This window comes from Falco biarmicus, chromosome 8 (assembly GCF_023638135.1).
Source record: "Falco biarmicus isolate bFalBia1 chromosome 8, bFalBia1.pri, whole genome shotgun sequence".
NCBI lineage: Eukaryota > Metazoa > Chordata > Aves > Falconiformes > Falconidae > Falco > Falco biarmicus.
In genome coordinates, this window is record NC_079295.1 from 47,555,870 (window position 1) to 47,575,559 (window position 19,690).

The 19,690-nt window shown below is 45.1% G+C and overlaps 1 long non-coding RNA gene across 1 annotated transcript; it reads left to right on the forward strand.

Annotated features, from left to right (window-relative positions):
* Positions 1 to 200: 200 nt before the first annotated feature.
* LOC130153586 (uncharacterized) lies at positions 201 to 15,319 on the forward strand. The gene is made up of 4 exons (XR_008823460.1): positions 201 to 409; positions 7,548 to 7,676; positions 14,530 to 14,654; positions 14,806 to 15,319. It is a non-coding gene; the product is annotated as an uncharacterized LOC130153586 (long non-coding RNA).
* Positions 15,320 to 19,690: the final 4,371 nt, after the last annotated feature.

Below are 19,690 nucleotides of genomic sequence, written 5' to 3' on the forward strand. Positions count from 1 at the left end.
AAGGCCCCTCGTGGCCTGTGTGTAGGCTCCCTGAGCCTTAGGTCTCCAGGTGACAGGGTGGGAATATTAGCCTTTTCTTCCTTCAACATGTGTGAAGATAAAGGCAGGGTGTGGCGGGGTGAAGATCCTGTAGTGGATGATAATGTGATAATACGAGCCATTGATGGGAAAATGCGCTCCCAAGAAATGGCTTTTTGTCTTTTACTCTTCAAGGCAAATAATTTATTCAAAAACAAATTGGTCTGTGATCTGATCTAAGACAGATCTGTAAGACCCACCAAAAAAACCCCAAACCTTAATGACATTAAAATATTTGTGTTTTTTTCTTTCCAAAGAGTACAGCGTATGCTATGTGATATTGAACGTCTAGCTACCATGGAGCCAGCACAGCGAACTTGCTCGTTCTACTGTAAGTCTCCAGTTTTGAGTGTGATGGGTTCTGGCTCACCATGATGATAACTGTGCAGTGTCTTGATCTCTGTAGGGGTCTACAGCAGCTGTGACTCTCTGATGCTTGTTAAAATGTGCTGTTAGGATGTAAAATATGCACGGTATCAGCCATGCAGGGAGATAGCAGTGAGGACCTTGGAGGTTAAGCCTGTGGACAGCAATAAGAGCTATTGGTCATAGAATCATAGGATGGAGTGTTTGGGTTGGAAGGGACTTTGAAGACCATCTAGTTCCAATCCCCCTTCCCCGGGCGGGGACACCTTCCACCAGCCCAGGCTGCTCTCAGCCCCGTCCAGCCTGGCCTTGAGCGCTGCCAGGGATGGGGCACCCATAGCTGCTCTGGGCAGCCTGGGCCAGTGCCTCACCACCCTCACAGTAAAGAATTTCTTCCTAGTATCTAATCTAAACCTACCCTCTTTCAGTTTAAAACTATGACACCTTGTCCTATCACTACAGGCCCTACTAAATCTTCCCAAAGCCGGTGGAAGGAAGTCACATGAGATGGCTTAGAGAGAGTTCTTGGACAAGAGCCAGCAAAAAGCAGTAGGAAAATTCAGGGATGGCTGAGGGCAGGCTTCTGGGGAAGCGGGATGGGCAGGCAGGGGCTGGGAGACAAGCAGGGTGTGAAAGCAGTGGCAGCTAGGCTGGAGGATGGAGGGTCATGAGTTGTAGCCACGTGGGTTTCCAACAGCTGAATGCTTAGGTGAAAGTCTTTACACTCAAAATTACCTGTCTGAGAGCTTGCAACAGATTTCTGCTCATTTTTCAAAACAGATCATTTATGTGACCCTTTCAGTCCTTGTTTCTATTAACAGGCCAAACAAGTTCTAAGTGCCAACATATTGAAGAAGTGGAAAAGTTAGTTTATAGAAGGGAAAAAAGGGGAAGGAAAAGAAAAACAAAACCCAAGTTATTTCCACAATGTTTGCATTCCCATGTCTTAACCACAGTATTCCCAGCACGCAGATTTTTATGGTGCATCTGAAAATCAACCACAATGCAAAAGAAACTTCAAAGTTTTTAAGGAAGGCAAAGCTGAGAATGAGACATGGGGAGGGAAATTGGACAGCGAGGAGCAGAGTATGGGAGCAGTGCCAGGCTTTGCTGCCTGCCTTGCACCCCGTGCTCCCGCAGTCCCAGCCAGGACCTTACTCTACAGGTGACCCAGGAAGGCGGCACATGTTAAGGATGGGGGGATCTGTAAAACTCGTTTATTTAAATGTTTTTAGTTCTCTTTTAGCAGGTTGAAATAGCAGGGCATGATCAAAATATGTGTAAGTGCAGCTCCTTTGTCCCTCTAGTTAAACCAGAGTGGGTCCTGGTGCTGTGGGTGGTACACAGTTGGGGACAGGGGGAGGTCAAGGACGGGAAGGTGTCTTGTGCTGTACCTGGTGGTGGGCTGTAGCTGAGGAGAGGTGAACAGAGGCACCTGTGGTATTACGTAGGATGTGCAAGTGTGGAACACCAATGGTGCATTTTACTGGACTATGTATGTTTAAGAGGCTGAAGGGATTAGTGTATTTAGTTGCCATAAACCTGTAATAGTGCAAACCGCAAAGGTTGCAACAGCACCTGAGTACTCATCCCACACACAGAATTCTTCATTATTAATAGCATATATCCACTGCACAGCTTGGTTTATCTGCAATAAATAAATTGCATTGTGGCATTACGGCTTGGTCATAATCCACTGCGTATCCAGTGACACTAGAGACTGGATTTAAACATTACCTCCGCTGCTAGATTATAATCTGATCTATTACACTGCAAGGCCTGAAGTCACATTTCTACTAGTGAGAAGATCACTACTGCCCTTGCCAGGTGGACTGCCCTGGGATTGCAGTGTGTGGCAGCACATGCAAGCATCAGTCTGCTTAGGTGAAAGCAGCAAATCATCAGAGTTGTCTCTGCAGCAATTCCTTCCTTGTTTAATACTGATGCTGTTGGTAAATACCTGATATCCCACTTTCAGAGTCTGATGCTGAGAAAATGGATTTGGACTAGGAAGCGTAATACTAATTAGCAGATACTTGCAAAAGACCTCTAGCCCGTTTGGCTCCTCACAGGCTGAACTCCTGGCTGGCTGTGGGTAAATACAGAAAGGTGTCCACAGCAGCAGTGAACCAGGCTGGTCTGCCCAGGAGCTACTTGTCTAACTCAGTGTTGTGCCGAAAGGTAGCCAAGTGCAATGAAGTATTTTCTAAGCAGTGCTTATTTGTATTCATGAGTCGAGACTTTCTGGGAACATTTCCCAAATTAAATGGAAAACTAATTCCTTTAAGCCACTTAAGCATGACTGACATGACAAATGGTGAGGTGGCTACCTGGAGCCATCACTGCCTGTCCTCTGCTCAGTGTACTCAGCTCAGCAGCTCTTCTTTGTAAAATGACTGGGGTTATTGTGTGCCTCTAAAACCTCTGCCTGAGCCACGGACCAGAGAGACTCTCAGCTGGCTGGAAACAGCATAATTTTATCAAAACCAGTCCAGAGGTAGCAGGGTGCATCAGCTTTAATTCTGGGCCACTGTCTTCTATTTTGTTTTTCTGTGGCTTTTTTTATTGCATTACACAGATTTTCACTTTGGGACCCCAATGCCTCTCCCTCGTGGTTTTGGATCTAACAGCGTGCACTGCTACAGAGAGCAGAGTATCAATTTGAGCACTCTGCACCAAAGTTTAACACAGAATCAATGATTTCTGTTACATTACTGACAACTTGACTTCTGTAAAGACCTGCTGGCTGAGACATTGTACGTCTCCAGTATAGGAGACAGTCATAGAAAAGGCAGTCGGAACTATTCTCTCAATTTAAGGAGAGAGAACAGAGCCCTAGATATAACAGATTTTCAGGAAAGCATAGCTCCTACAATTGGGGCTAGCTCAGGTGTTCCCTGGGCATCGAATTAACTTAACCAGGCTTTCAGAAGAGCCTCCCAAATGTGAATTTTTCCAGTGTAACCAGAGGAATTTCACAGGTCCATCCTTTCCACCAGTGGCGCTATGTCCCTATTAGCACTGATGCTGCATTACATCTGTAGGACATCTGGAAGACAGTTGGCTGCTGAAAGCCAGAGGGGGACTTTGAGTGTATTTTGGGATATGTGGTGTGACCAAGAGCCTGGTTTATACATTTCCAGGGTAAGCAGTCACTGCATCCATGCACTGAACAATACAGTGCATGCACCACAAGGCTACTGCATCTCGCATATTACAGACTCGAAGTCTAGGTGCTAGACAGCAGATTTGCAGTTTGCACTCACGTTTCCATCCCAGGCACGTGTGGCTAACTGCACACATGCTTTAGGAACATGCATCCCAATTCCCTCTGGGATTCCCTCTTAAGAAACACAGCAGCTCTGACCTCCCATTTCACATCTCATGAAGCTGCGAAGCACCACAGCTCTGCAGCTTCCCGTTTGGGTGAGGGTGGTCCTGCCTTTTCCATTGCTCCTGCTGGGGGAGCACCATTTGAGGATAGTCGGTGTGATAGCCAGTATCCGCCCATTTATCCCTGCAGCCTGTTTTCCACCACATCATCGTGTCCAGACACATGATGATAGCAGGAGTCACTGAGCTAACAAAACACTGGCCCCAACAATGCCCCATGCAGATGCCAGGAGCCACTTCTCAGGCAGTGAGTCCATCCCATGTGATGGAGCTCCTTTGCTCTCTGAGGGTTTTGTCAACACCTCAGTATTATTAAAATGTTGTTTTTAAAGTCAATTTCCTTTTCTTTTCTTTGTAGTTTATAGAGTGTTGCTGAAGACCTTTTGCCAGGCTAAAATGAGGATCAGTTCCAGGTTTGCAGTCATATCAACAGTAGGTTCGTGATTTATTTCTAAGGTGCCTGTGTAATTACCTATACCCCACACACACCTCCCATTCACACTGAGTTTCCCTGTAGCTAATGAGTCTTCTCAGAGAGGCGGAGGAGGAGGACTGATTGGTTTACTAAACTCCCGTACAAATGAATGAGCCTCTAAAATGAATCCAGCCTCTGTAAAGACAATGTGTCCCAAAAGCTGTCAGGCCTTATTGTAAATGTAAATGACTCAGCTTTCTTAAACTGAACATTTCTGCCAAGTTTTGCCAACAGCATTGTGTTGATGTTCTTTTTTTTTCAACTATTTCTGTTTTGGTCAAAGTATTGATGGATTTGTTTTGCCATTATAGCTTCTGTCATCTACACCAGCATGTTGCCTGCAGAAGGCAGGGTTTGGCCAGTGGTGCAGAGCTTACAGCCCCAAAAGATACTCTTAAATATTTGGATATCTGAAGCCAACATGTGCTGATACTGGGAAATTTTTGGAGCAGTAGTTATGTTTTGAAATTATGAAATGCTGCCTTTGTTACCAAGTTTAAGCTAATTATCTTTGCTACACAATGATGGGATGAGCTTTGTTAACCTAAAACCAGCTTTGGCTATCTTTGTGGGATTCTGTTTTTGTACCAGCTGTGTGAATCTGGGCATATCTGTGTGTTAGAGAGAGGTGATGCAAAGTAGTGCTTGTCAGCGTACCTGGAGGAGGTGTGAGGGACCATTTGGTAGCCCATTAGAGCAGCCAGCTGGTCGCCAGCCCCATTTGTACAAGATAGCCCAGCATGGGGCTGGAAGCCGAATCTGGCAAGTGGATGGTGCCAGCTGCTGACCTGGGTGCTGGCCGGTGGCCAGCCTGCATGCAGAGCAGCTCGGGGCAGCCTTTGAACTCTGTCTGAAGCGAGCTGTACATTGGCCCCCAACGTAAATGAGAGCAGCCTGGAGACTGTTATAAATTACAAGCCTGCTCTAGCCCCAGAGGCAGGCACACATCTGGCCGGGCTCTCATCAGGGGAGCGGTGCTGGAGGTATTACTTTGGCTCTGTCTCATAGTCGGACTTCCCTTTACTGGGGTGATCTTCTCATAGCTTCTTATACCCGTGTTGGGCTATCAAAGCTGGGAAGACGTTTCCATTGCTTTTCTGGAAATATTAATCCTGATGTGAAGTGTTGTCAGTCTCTGTGCTTGACCTCTTTCCTGTGATCAGCCCAGTGACCAACCTGCCCTAGGCAGGACCACCCTTCTGTCCCCATCACCAGCATCTCTCTTCGGGATTCCTTGAGAAGAACCTGCCCCAACACTGGGGTTTTTCTGCCCAGATGTGACCAAAACCAGCAAGAATGCATTCAGCTGAGCTCCAGGTGCAATCTGAGTTCAGACATGCTCTGCTGATGTCCAATCTTTGTGCTGGATCGCTGGGCTGATCTTAGAAGAAGAGTCAAAGTGGGTGGAGGTCACCCAGACTAACATCCCCTTCCAACCTTGTGCCCTCCGTGCATGGCTGTGAGGAAGGATCAGGGCCCTTTATGCTTAAACTATATAGATGTGAGATACTGTTCCACATTATTCAAGGCCAGGTTGGACAGGGTTGGACTGGTCTAGTGGGAGGTGTTCCTGCCCACGGCAGTGGGGTTGGAACTAGATGATCTTTAAGGTCCCTTCCAACCCAAACTCTTTTATGATTCTATGATGTGCTACTGTCTTTTCAGTTTAAAAGATTTTAAGCTTTTACCTTTTTCTCTAATCACTTGGAAAGGAGTTTTTGAAAAGGCAACCAGGAAAAAAAAAACCCACCACCAGTGCAAAGTAGTCACAAGCCCTAATAAAGTCACATTTTCCTGAAATGGGGCATAAACAAAGTGGATGGCAGCTCTGAAATGTAATGAATTCTCATGTTGATACACACCACTTAATTAATTTATCTGCAGGTAATGTAGCGACTCCTGAGGATGAAAACCCTTTCAAGTGTACTTTTCCTTACACAATTTAGGTGGAGAAGGTAGTGTGTGGGCTGCCTGACTGGCAAAGGGGAGGTTCAGTGCTCACCATCATGGGTAAGCCATGAAGCCCTTGGCCAGAGCACTGGGGGTCCACAGCATTATTTTTCCCTATGAATTAAGCATTAATCAGACTTGATGTTGGCTTTCTGCTCAGGATGAAAGTTCATCTTCTCATTTCAGTGCCCCCAAGTATCCTGAAACTCATCACCTGTGAGAAAAACTACATGGGGAAAAAATGAACAGATCAGTTTTGCTGTATATGCAGATAAATTAGTATGATTTCAGATATATAAGCTATTGTATATTCTTTTATAAGCATAAATCTTAACATCAGATATGAGTTTTGGAGAGGTAAATGTTTGGGGTCTGGAAAAAAATGCCCCTACGGATGGAGTCCTGTCAATCTGACAGCCAGACTCATCTCCCATACCAGTCCTTCATCCCAGATGCGCCAGAGATGCTGCTCTAAAAGCCTCCTGTCCCAAAAAGTCAGAGCATTTCCAAGAAAAGGGAGAGTGTTCTGTTTCTTCCTTCTTTATCTCATCAAGTGGGAAATGCTATTGTTCACACAAAGGCTGAGCCACTGCCCACTGGGCTCCACTCTCTGCGGTGGATTTTGGGAGACAGGACACCGATTATAGCAACACAACTTTTACAGACATGCTGAAGATCACTTTAAAAATATTATACAAAGGACGTATTTTCAGAGGCAACACATACTAAATGGACAATAATAATGATGAAGTAATAGCACTGACAGAATATACTGAAAATTTCAGAGTTTTGAGGAGAATTTCTAAAAAATCAGGTTTTCCTGAGCAAAGCTTGCTTTGATTCTGCCACTGTGCTGGGTGCCTGGTAGGAGCTGGAAGCTGGAAACTAGGTGCTCCCATTCCTCTCCAAAACACTACCTGTTTTGATAGTAAAACATCATCTCCCAGTTCTCCTCACCATCTCAGAGTTCATTTCCCCTGCCCCCCAGAATTAAGGCTTTTAGATGAAAAAGGAACATTTTGAGGAATTCAGACAGTTACCACAAAAGACTGAAAAATCTCTTACAGACTATCTCCATAAGGATTGTTGCAATGTCTGTGTGAGGTACATATCAGCTGTGCATTGCACCTGTGCTGCACGTGGGACCAGTAAAGCACATGCCCCGTCGGGTACCCTCGGTGGCAGAGGGCTGTGTGAGGAGCTGCCTGGCCATGCATGTGTTGTACTGACCACCTTCCTTATGTGACCTTAACAATCTCTTCCACTTATTTGATTGCATGTTCAGGACTGAGCGTAGCTCCCAGAAAATCTTGTACAGTTCAGCTGACCTCAGCAGACCTGCCCAGGAGAGCAAAATTCAGCTGTATCTGCTGTGTGATGTTCTGGAGTCACCCGGATGGAAGGTGCTATGGAGGTATGGAAACATTTGATTTCTTTTTAAGTGCTGGGGGTGCACGAGAGGGGGAGGAGGTCTGTGCATGGCTATGTCAGCCTGGGGAGTACAAAGTGGGTTCCCATATGGTCAGTTTTTAGGATTTCTCCTGTTTCAAATCTGCATAAATGGCCCACTCAAGGAGGCCCAAGTATTAAAAACAGCTGACAACGAAAAAGGGGGAGGTGAACGCCAAGCAAGCAGCAAGTAAACTATGTAACTGAGCTGACAGATGGCAAATTAATGTTGTCAAATAGAAAGAAGTACATAAAGCTAAGGAGCACTATGACCAGATTGCTTTCTTGCACATGAAGTCTTTAATCATATGGATATCCTTGCTATTTTTACTCTAATGAGATTGGGAAAGAAAAATAAGACTGAGGCATCAAATTAAAGATGAATTTGCTTTGAATCCACAAGAAATTGAAGCCCTTACAGAAACAAGGAGAATTATTTGCCAGGCAAAATTAGTGTCACAGATGAACTTGTTTGTGCTTCTGAATTTTGACATGTTTATTTTATCGGTAATATTGCTGTAGCGAAAGAGCATAATAGCCAGTGTAGATAAGCAGTCAAAGGAAGTCGAGTGAAAACTGATGTTCATGGAGCTTTTTGCCCTTAGGCAAAGGCAAAAAATCCCAACCCACGAAAACCCTTCCGTCTACTCATTGGTAAAAAGAAAAAAAAAAAAGAAAAAAGCATTGCTGTTGTCAGATACAACTTGATGAAATGCCAGTAGGCCAAGTACACGAACATAAAATAACCATTTGCCCATCGTGAGTTTTATACTGGAATATGAATTTGCTTTGGTCCCTGTATTTCTTTAATGGTAAGTGTGAGGATGTCTTTTAATCAAGAGGTTAATGTGGGCTCTGACAACTATTAAGGTATTCACACCTCTGATTAAAGGGAGAATCGGCCTGTATCTGAGCAAGGAGCTCGGTAAACAAATACATCAATCATGGGAAAATATCCCCTAGTATGTGTGTGGTCAGAGAAAGCCAGCCAAGGCAGTTAAAAGGAAGCAATTTTCCACAGTGCTTGGAGGTAGGTAATATAAAATAATCCATAATTAAGTTTAATCGTGGCTTATCAGACCTTTCTAGGACTGTGAGCATTGTGGTTAATGTTTAACATATTACGTTTGCTATAAGCTTTCTCTGATGCCATTTCATTGATACTATGAGCCCATTTTATTTGGAAGTGGCAGATGTGACAACTGTGTCTGGAGGCCAGATTTGTATCTGATACAACTCAAGATAGCTACAGCAAGTTCTCATATCATGTGGAATAGATCCTCTGCTAATAAAAAAAAAGGATTTGCTCGATGGTGCCAATGGAGCAATCCAATTTACACCCAAGAGCCTGGCCCAGCTATTGTGCTGTTGCTGTATAATGGCCAGATCCAAGTCCCTATGGCTTTCTATTGACTTCAGGTAGAAGCTGCTTCGAGCCCTTTGTAAGGACAGTAGTTCTTTTACTAGAAGTGGGAAGTAGTACCTGCTCCTTGTAAAGAAGCACGCACCCTTCTCTGCTTGCCTGCTTCAAGCATGGAACAGCCTCTTAGGGTTGGACCTGAATGAGAGATGGGCTTTTCAGCTCAAGGGTACAGAAGGTGAAACAATCAGTGGTGGCCAAAGCTGAAGAAGTCTGCTGTCCCCCAACCCATGCAGCCTATGGTTTCACAAAACGGATTTATGTTAGCGGGGTATAAAGACATCTCGTTGTTGTAAGTGGCCTTCTCACCCACTATATTTTTTCTATGTCTTATGGGAAGTGGGCAGTGTGTTATTTCAGGCTGTCCTGCAGTAGGCAAGCTGTCCTTTCATGAAACCAATGCCAGCTAATTACAGAAGCACGAGAGGAAAATGGTTTTCAACCTCTATAGTTTCAAACGGCAAGTGATCACCAGCTAAACCAGGGGACAGCACTTAGAGACAGTGGGTGACTCCAGGAGCAGGGCTTCAGCTCTTGGTGTGAGGCACCATGAATGAGATACCTGGCAAGAGGAGGAGACAACAGTGATGATGAGAAGAGAAGCTTGTTGCTGAGCACCAGCACCAGCCTTAGCAGCTTTGCACACTTCATTAAGTACACTGTCAACGATTATTTTTTTTCTAAAGGGAACAATTTACCCAACTTTCAAATACTAACCCAACTTTCAAATACTAACAGATATTTTTTGCAGCACATAGCCAGCAGCAGCAGCAAGTCACAAAGATAATTAACCTATTCATCACTTTGAACAGTATATTTTAGCAGAAAAATTAAGAAATTGGGTGCTGATCTGGGAGGATCTGGTAAACTATCCTAACCTGATCACTACAATCAGTACTAATGCTAGGAGAAAGCTGAGTTGCTTCACTTTTGTGCCAGTAATGTGTAACATCTCATCCAATAACACTGGGATCTCAAAGTTCCTTCAGGAATGATATATTAAAAAGACGCTGTTCGGGATTATCAGATCTATATACAGTCAAGTTAGCCATGCTAATGGGATAAATGCTAAAATCTCAATCTGACCCTAACAGAGGTCATCTTAGTGGTCTGTGACCACTGGGTCTTCTTAGAAATGTAGCTTCATTTCCCCCAAAATGTCAAACTTCTTGTGTACCTCTTAAAGAGAATATTTTGAGTAATCCCAGGGCTGGGAGAACTTTTCAGAACTGCTGCTATATATTACAAGTATATAGTGTTCACTTCCATGTAATATTGCAGATCTTTTTTCTTAGTGTCTCAGCATTTAACTAAAGCTGAACAAAGTTTTACAGGCAGAGATTTTTGTTTTGCATTTCAGAAAGAAATCCAGTTTGGAGCTAAGTGGGAACTCTTCATTAATCAAAACATGCCATTTTAATACTGTCAAAATAAATGCTCTTATGTACCAAGATGACATTTACATAATTTAATTTATAATCTTTAAAATCAAAAAACACCATCCTGAAAAAAAAGTAAAGTTCACTGAAATACAAAATATCTGATCTTAATTTTGATGAGAAAGTTGGAGAAAATGTTCTGGGGAGTAGACACAGTTTGAAACATTGTGTCTGCTTTGGCAGTTCTTTGGTGGACTGAAAAATGGGTTGTTCACAGAGCTCCCCTTTTTAACTAGCTGAGAGAGTATCTGTTGACTGTTTTTCAAACCTACCCTCGTGGCTTTAAGTTTAAATGCTGTTTCCCAGTTTTTCATCCAGGCCATCATATTTTCCAGGTCCCTTTGAATTCAGACACATCTGGACTTAAGCAAGCCTCCCTCATTTATTTTTGCTCTGGACTTGCTGAGCCATGCCAGGGTTTTTGTGAGCATGTGCGTGATTTGCAGGCTCCGAGTCTGTGAGTGCCAAGAGTCCTCAGCATCCCCCCAAGGCTTGTGACTCCCCACAGCACTTGGGGATCGACTCCTGATCCTGTATCACTGGGTTTCCACAAAAACATCCTACCCTCAGCCTGCAAGCAGAGGCAAGCTTGCTGGGAGAGGGGAAGGCAGGACCAAGAGCCAGACCCCCAGGTCAGGCAAACTTGTTTGTTAGGTGCAGAGTTAATGCAAGCACTTTGTTTTAAGCATGTCCTAGTGCAGCAGTTTCATGTTAGGCATGTGCTTAACTAGTTTTGTGAATCAAGGCTTTAGACTTCTCGGGACAGGACTTCTTTCCCTGCAGTGCTGGGGCTAGCACAGTGGGACATTGGTTTGGGCTTCAAAGGTTGATCATGTTCCAAGTACCAATAAGCAATTCACAAGCAGCAGAAAAGTCAGTGTAGTCCATCAACTGTCCCTGAGATGCATTGGTTTGTAAGTACGAAGGGCTGCAAGTTATTCTGTTTATCGCAAATGATGAGGCCTGAAGAAAGGTTCAGAGGGAAGTGACAGCCGTCCTCGCTTGCACTTGACCCTGGCACGGGATGGACCTGTGCCCACCTGGCAGAGTGGCTCATGCCTCTCTACTAGCCCATGGCTTTGGGCTCAGCTCTTCCAGAGCTGTACATATAAAACCAACTGCTAATAAATAAAGTGTTTGCTGTTTCTTGGGCAAAAGGAAGAAAAGCTACAAAGAAAACACCTACAATACTTTTTTTTTTTTTTTTTTTAACATGGTTGGATGGGAGCTGAAGGTCTATCTCAAAGATGCTTCTTTGGCTTTGGCTTGACACTAGATTTCAGTTGGTCCAATGGAATTTTAATGCTATGGCCAAATATAACATCAAATAATGAAAAACTTCAATGGTAAACATTAACACAAACAGGCATCAAGTATATTAAACATCTTTTAGAATGCAACAGGCCAAATCTGCAAATTGGGAACAGGTCCCTGAGCTGGCACACTATAAAAGCAGGCTTCAGTTTGCCATCTCCAGGACCTGTCGATGGAATACAGTGTATATCTGAGTTAGACTCCATTACATGTTTAGATTAAACTCTGTGTAGCATTGATTCAGCTATTTGGTTTGGCTACAAGGAGACGGTGTTCAAACATGGGTGCCTAAATGGGATGTCCATAGCCCAAATCTGCACTAAGGAGACTAAGTGCTTGTTTTGTAAGTCTGGCTACTTGAGGCCAGCAGCTGAGCCCAAGCCTTGCAAAGCCAATGCTGAAAACGGAGCCACATTTTTCAAAACTCGGGGCCTGCAGCGCGTACTTGGGTATTTTCAAAAGTGCAGAATCGCCTGCAGCTCCTGCAGGATGCAGGTGTCAGGGCTGACAGCTGGACCATGAGCGGCGAGTCCCCTCTGGGCTCACAGTACGTTTGCTGCCCCTGCAGGGATCCTGCCTGCTCGGGCTGCACTTACCTGATGTGGTCACCCTCGATGTATAGACTAGACACTGGCCAGATCACCAACTTGTTTAAAATTTGCCACACCAAAATAAGTTCAAAAATTGCCATATCTCAAGTTCTGCCCAGCTGAAATGGATGATTTTTTTTCTCTTTGACTGCCTAGATTTTAAGTGATTGCTGCCACACGTCAAGGTTGTAGTGATTGATGGCCAAAAAGCATCAGATGGTGGTTTGGCTGTCCTGTTTTGGGGGACACTGCATTGTTTTTGGTGACCAGGAGCCCAATGTTGGAGAAATGCACTGGATTAAGGGGTGGTGCTTCTGCTTTTCCCAGTAAATACATAATATAATAAGTATGCCCAGTGAATAAGTCTCTGCCATTAAAATAATTCCTTAGCTATAGAACCGGTTCGTGCAGGAACCCCCCCTAGCATGCAAAGGCACATACGTGTCGCCTGAGCATTATATCCTTGTGTAGGCAACTATGCTATATCCCAAATGCCAGCTTCCAGCGGGGTTGTTTTCCCCACTTTGATTTATAATTACTGATCACATGGGAGGATGGAGAGGAAAGGCCTGAGTTGTTTGGGGTTTTTTTGTTGTTCCTCGTTTAATAATTTAATTTGTATTCTGATCTTCAAATCCCAATAGCATCATGTGAAGTAGAGAATCTCGGCAGGGGAGGGGGAGGAGGGATAGCGGAGGGAGCCAGGGCTTTCTATTTCCATATGGTGAGCCTCTCCTCCTCGCGATCACAGCTTGTCATCTGTCTTCTTTTAAACTTCAGATCCCCTGTAAAAATCTTCCCAGCAAAGAATGGGCCGTAAATGTGACATAAAGACATCGTGAAGCATGATTTCATTAGAGGATTTCTTTACATGCAGGCAAGGACACAAGAATAACCCAAGCCACGGGAACTGTGTATTTCTGAAGCGGGGCACAGTGGCACAGTGTTATTAGTATTCTGGGGAGATATGCCTGTATGTTCCCTTTTCATTTACTTGGCAGAAAAAAATGATACGTGCCTTTCTCGCAGTCTGAATTGTGGTCAGATCAAATGGTCAGATTAAAGTACCACCTTGTTTTACCTGGCTTTAAAATGGGTAATCATCATGGCACAGCAGAGCTGCTGTCCCTGCTGTATCACCCTGTCAGGGACCGCTCGGTGTTGATACCCCACCAGCACAGGGAGGGAAATTGTTCTAGTTTAGACACTTTCTGTAAAGTAACAATATTGTCATCTGATGTACAACCATGAGAAAACAGTATAACATCTTGCACCTGTTTTTTCTGTGACCCAAATGCTGCTCACATGCAATGCTTCTGAGCATCTTTCTTTATCGAGTTACTTCATTCAAACTGTACTTAAAAAAAAATCAAGTTAATAGCCTATAATCTAATTCAGTGTAATGCAAGCATCTCTGCAGTTGATTTTCATGCACACGACCCACTGTTTGCTGCAGGTGTGGGGGGGACAGCATTTGCTCCACCTCGTTTGTCATGAAAATTCTGGACATTGTCAAAACAGAACGATTTCTGCAGAAAGGCCTCATTTTCCTCCTACGGCTAAGAAGGGCCTGCTCTTGCAGAAATGGTTTGCTTTGATGGTAGGGCAACTCCTGGAGCTGGCTTCTCCAAAGACACAGCAGTGACCCCGTACCCCAGGAAAAGGGACTAATGCCCCCATCAAGACCTAAGACACAGCACCATGGACCAGATCTAGTAGCAGGAGGGGAGACGGGGAGCAGCAAGGGAGGGAATGGCCAGAGACTATCCTGGGGGGTGAGCAAGGCTACCAGAGACAGCAGCTGTGCCACAGGCACTGCCTGGGCACCTCCCTCCTGGGGATGGACTGCCTGCCCCATTTGTTTCTGCAAGGAGATAGGCAGGTTAGTTGAAAGGTACATGGGAACTCCTGGGTTGGGTCAAGGCGTATTTCTGATTTTAGCTATGTGGTTGACTTCTGGAGGTCCCCGTGTACTGACAGAGCCAAAACATGACTTTGTGCCCCACAGAAGACTCCAGACCAAAGCCATCACTTCTTTCTCTCCTTGTCCCTTAGATATGTTGCAGAGAAGACCCAGAAGACAGAAGCAAAAGGTGCAGCAGAGCACTGCTGTGGTGCAGGCATGGCACCTGGCTCACAGCTTGACAAGGACTCAGCTGAAGATGGCTCAGTTCATCCAGGTAAGGTGTTGTGGATACAAGCTCTTGCTGGGAGCCACAGCCATGCAGCCCTCTGCCTACCACTGCTTCTGCCCCCCCAGCCCACCCCGGGACCCCACAGCCCCTTGTGTTTAGCAGGTGCCTCTTTTTCCTTCCCTTCCCATCTGAGCAGGCTCAGATGAAGATGTCAGGTCACCCCTCTGCAGTAGCTGTTGCAGGCAAACCCAGGTCTTCACCGTCTTAGAAACGATGCTGGACCTATAGAAACTGTTGCAGGAAGCAGAGTGACCAGCTGGACCAGCCCCGACGGACTGCCACAGCTTGGTCTGTGCCAGGGTTTCCCGATGTTACTGCTCTGTTCCGATGAAACATTATACAGAAAGATATAGGCAAAGCATTATGCTCACAGCCTTTGCCAACAAGTTATGTTTTAATGTAATTTAACTGTAATCTCAGAGTGTTTTTGTTAGCTATAATTAGTAAAATATGTCTGTTTTCTGTGTTCCTTGAAGACGTCTGAACTCCTGCCAGTTCCCTATAGTTTTCTTGACATGCAGTGTAACAAGCAGACCACCAAAATGTATTTACCAATAACTGTTTATTTACATTCCATGAAATCTAATAACATTTGCTGCCTTCATTCGGGATAAATGCTGGCCAAAGTGTAAAGCATAAAAAAATAAACACTGCCTTAATTTCTAACCCAGTCCACAGAATATTTTATTTTTGCTCAATTTGCCCTGCCTGTTAGCATTTTGGCTTTCTGCTGCTTGGAAGTTGAAAAAAAAAAAGTTCAAAAAGTTCTGTAATGTATCTTCCTGTTCAGTCCAAACCTTGCAGGGATTTCCTGGACATTTTATTTTTCATTTCTAAAGTCTGCACGAGGCTGATATTTCATTTCTTTGTTTTCAGCTCTCGCAAGCGTTTGAAACCATATTGTAGAGAAAATGTCCAGGGCACTAAGCAGCAACGGTGGTTGGTGTTGCACTAGTGCCAGCGTAAAGCACTTCTCATTCTCCCAGAGTCATTGGCTTTGCTGGTGTAAAAATAATCAGAATTAGGTATCTTGTTACTAACCAAATCTGCTCTTGTTCAAGAAAGTGTAACTGAGGGCAGAATTGTCATCTCAGATCTTAAACAGGTTCCTCTCCTCCTGTATCTGGTTTTGTTTATATGAGTACATGCCTTTTCAAAGCCCAGAAAATTCAGATGGTGTAGGGAGGAGAGGCCAATACAACAGCTGTGGGCGGTATCCACAGCTGGCAAAATCTGATGCAACCCTGCTAAAGCCAGCGACGCGTGGTCCTAGCCCAGCGAGGAGGTGGGCTAGTGTTTCTGCCTGGTTCTGTAAAGCCGATGGGCTCACCCAGGAAAGTGCTAGCAAGCTCTTGTCTCTGAGAGCGCTACAGGAGCCAGACACATGCAGAGTAGCTGGACAGACTGTGGCGGGCTGTGTATGCATAGTGGGTGCCAGACTTTCATGGTGTCACTGGTATGTTGTGCTAAAATCCAAGCAGAGCTGGGCAGAGCAATATGCTTGCTGAATTGAGCAGTGAGATGGGTTTAGAAGGAACCAGAGTTCACAAGTCGCCCGCTCTGATCTGAGCAACGCACAGCAAGTGGAGAAGTGAATGCCACCACATCCCCTCCCAGGACAAGGACAGCCAGCAGAGCCCGGGCGGCTGCAGCTGCAGGGTGCTTGAAGACCTCGTGCATTTGGCTGCTGTTGCTGCTCCTCAGCTGCTGTGCCAGCGCCCAGTGCCCGCTGTTGCTGAGCTTCAAGCTGTGCCTGCTGTATGGAGCATGAAACCAACACAGTGCTGCCCCACCGCTCTGCAGTCAGCACTGGGCTTTGCTTCTGCCCAAAGGACCCTTCTTTGTAAATTTACCCTGCTCAGTCATCTCTCCCTGGCATGGGATCTGGAGTGCCTGTCACACCATCTAAAGAACCTCTGTTCACTAGGTCTGAGGTCTGAGAAATCTCGGTTGTGATTTGGAGAGGCAGCGCTGTGCCTTAGTCTTGACGGGGGCAATAGTCCCTTTTCCTGGGGTACAGGGTCACTGCTGTGTCTTTGGAGGAACCAGCTCCTAGAGGAGCCCCAAACCACAGGTGAGACCATGGTTCTGCTGCAGCTTTAGAGGCCTCATTTTTAAAGCTCTTCCCTGGAAAGCAATCTCCACCTTTCTTTACTTCTAATGTAACTGGTGTTTTGTTAAGGGAGAGGCCATTTTCACTTTTCTAGATGCTTCCAGTTAAGGAGCTCCATACACTGAACGTTAACAAATTAAGCCTCAGATTAACAGACTTGTCCGGGAAATGCTGAGCAGCCCTGCTCTGTGACGGAGATCATAGGAGACTTTCTCAGCTACGTTTCCAAACTGCCTTGGGCTCTCTTGTCTCTGTACTCACTTAAATTGAGGGAAAAACTTTTCCTGCGTTCAAATGAGAGCAAAATTTCAAAGATTTTGGAGGGCTTCCTTGAAAAATTTTAGGCTCAAAGGTAATAAAAGTGAAATTCAAAATCCAGTCCAAGCAAAACCAGACGCTGGTGCGGGATGAGGAGCCTGCCCTGTTTAGCATCTCCCTCTGAACGCAGCAGTGGTGGCATGGTGCTTTTTTTCCCTGACAAATTGCCCATCTACCCAGGCTTCTGGCAGAGCTCAAGCATAGCTCCTTTGGGATAATTAAGAAAAAAAAAAACCCTGAAAATTATGGGTTACCCATTTTGGGCTTTTCTTTGATTGCATTTCTGGGTTCCTGTCATTTTCTACATTCAATTTTCCTGTGTTCAAGGCTTACGTTGTAACTGGTTAGAGGGTTGTGGAGTGGAGGAAGGAGAGGGGTTCAAAATGCATGAAAAAACTCAGAGAAGACTTCTCTCCTGCTGACCGCACTCAACAGACAACACATGCCGCAGCATTCCTTCATTGTTCCGGTAGGATGCTCAGTAAATTGAGCTGTAAATAACTCCATAAACTGTTTACTGCTAAAATCATGTTCCCAATAGCAGAGAGCTTTCAGAACCGAGCGTACAAGGATGCGGCAGGATGCGATGGGGATGGAGGTGAAATCAGCCGAGATGCAGGCACGCATAGGGCTGGTCCTGCCTGCCCAGCACCACCGTTCAGCCCAGTTCTGGGTCAGTCACTGCTTTCTGTTGCGGTTTGGTGGCTGGTTTTGTAGGCTGCTAAACCATGTCCCAACATGTTGAGCTCAGCCAATCAGGGAGCTGCCATATGACCCAGCCACCAGCCAATCAACAGGGCTGGTTTTGTATGTTAAACCCTGCTATAAACCAGCCTGGACAAGTTAGAGGCCAAGAATGTTTTCCGGAGATAATTATAAATACTGGGAAGCGAGCTAAAAAGAAAAAAGAAAAAATCGGGATGTGCTGACAGAAAGAAAAACCAGAGTGAAGTGCTTTCACCCCATGTTTACAAACAAGCCATCCCACAGTGTTTGCTGGGCTTAGCGAAGACATGGCTTTGGAGTGGCAGAGGAAATCACCTTAGGACTTTTGGACCACATGAAATTTTTTTGGAGACAAAGGCTGAAAATAAGCAAAACCAGCAATAACAAAATCCCTTGGTAGAAGTGATATTTCCTTCATTGCAGAGGATAGATTCACATGAATGTGACCGAGCACAATCCCCAAGCCACTAGTCATCGGATGCTTTATTGCAAATTGTGGTTCTTTCTCATTTAAGCTGGAAATTTCTCAATTTGCTATCTGTAAAAGCAACAACAGGAGCCCGTCATGACGGTCTGGGCCCATTGACAGTGGTGGGATATTTACCATAAATTTCAGCAGACCCAAGCTTGTGCCCGTGGTGCAGCTTTGATGATTTCAGCAGCACCTTGGGACCGTTGAGCATGGCAGGAGGCCAGATCCACTGTGGGTGTTTGTTCTTTAATTTGGGAATTTTTGCTGAAGAGGCAGCACAGTCTTCCTGTGAGGTACCTGCTAGCATGGGATGTTGCCACTCAGCTTTCTGCTAGGCATTTTTATGTAAGTACTCTCTACTTTTTAAGGCATTTCCAGCATATAGAAGTATTTCAGTGCATAGAAATTATTTAAGAAGACCAGCTTTTACACCATCTTAGCTGCAACATGGCAAAAATTTTAAAGTAGCCTGAGGATGTTGAGCCGGTTTCGTTTACTGGGACTTGTTAAAGTAGACTGGTCTTTTTTTCGCTTGAAACTGGGATTCTCTGTGGAGGTGTATGGAGAGCGCAGAACTGGACGGGCTTGAAAGGTCGCCCAGCTGAGAATCCCGCTGCCCCCAGCCGAGTGTCGGCTAAATCCCTTCGTAAAACGCTCGGCAGAGAAGGTGGAAAAAGTAGGTCAAGCTCTGCTCACAAATACACCTCTTACATGTCGCCAATTCTAATGAAATTAGGGAATGAATCAGTATTAAAACCTGGGCAAAGGAGATCAAAACTTGGTTGAACTCTCATAGGGAGAGTCCAGCTGTAACTACTGACTAGTCGATGTCCAAAAAAGCTGTAGCAATGAAGTAAAATAGACCTGTGTGTTCTTCGAGGGAGAAACCCAGCAAAAGCAAGGAGAAAAAAACACACCCCTTCATGCAGCATTTGGTGCAGACACGGCCCTGGAGCCTCTCCTTGTCTGTACCCTCACTCCCTGCTCCTTGCTCCCTCTTTCCAACACTCCAGCTTTTTTTTGGGTGATTTATTTCACAATCAAAAGCTGCTTTGCAATAAAAATAAAACAACAACCCAAAAATCTGTCTGACTCATCCAAGCAGGACCCAGTCTAGTTTGGATGCAAACACTGGGAAAACAGCGTGGGGTTAGGGAGCAGCTGCTGGAGGAGCGTTTCTGAGATGTCGTTTCAGCCCTGACCAAAGTAACTTTTTTTTTTTTAAGTACCCCGACAATTAGTGGTAAAAAGGTCACTAGTAAAAATGAGTTTTGTGGTTTTGCAACTTTGCATTAAAAAAACCACCACGCTTCTGGCACCATGTCCCCTGGCTGGCAGCCTTTCTGCAGACCGAATTGAATAAGCATGCAGGCTGAAAAGCCCGTTCAGATC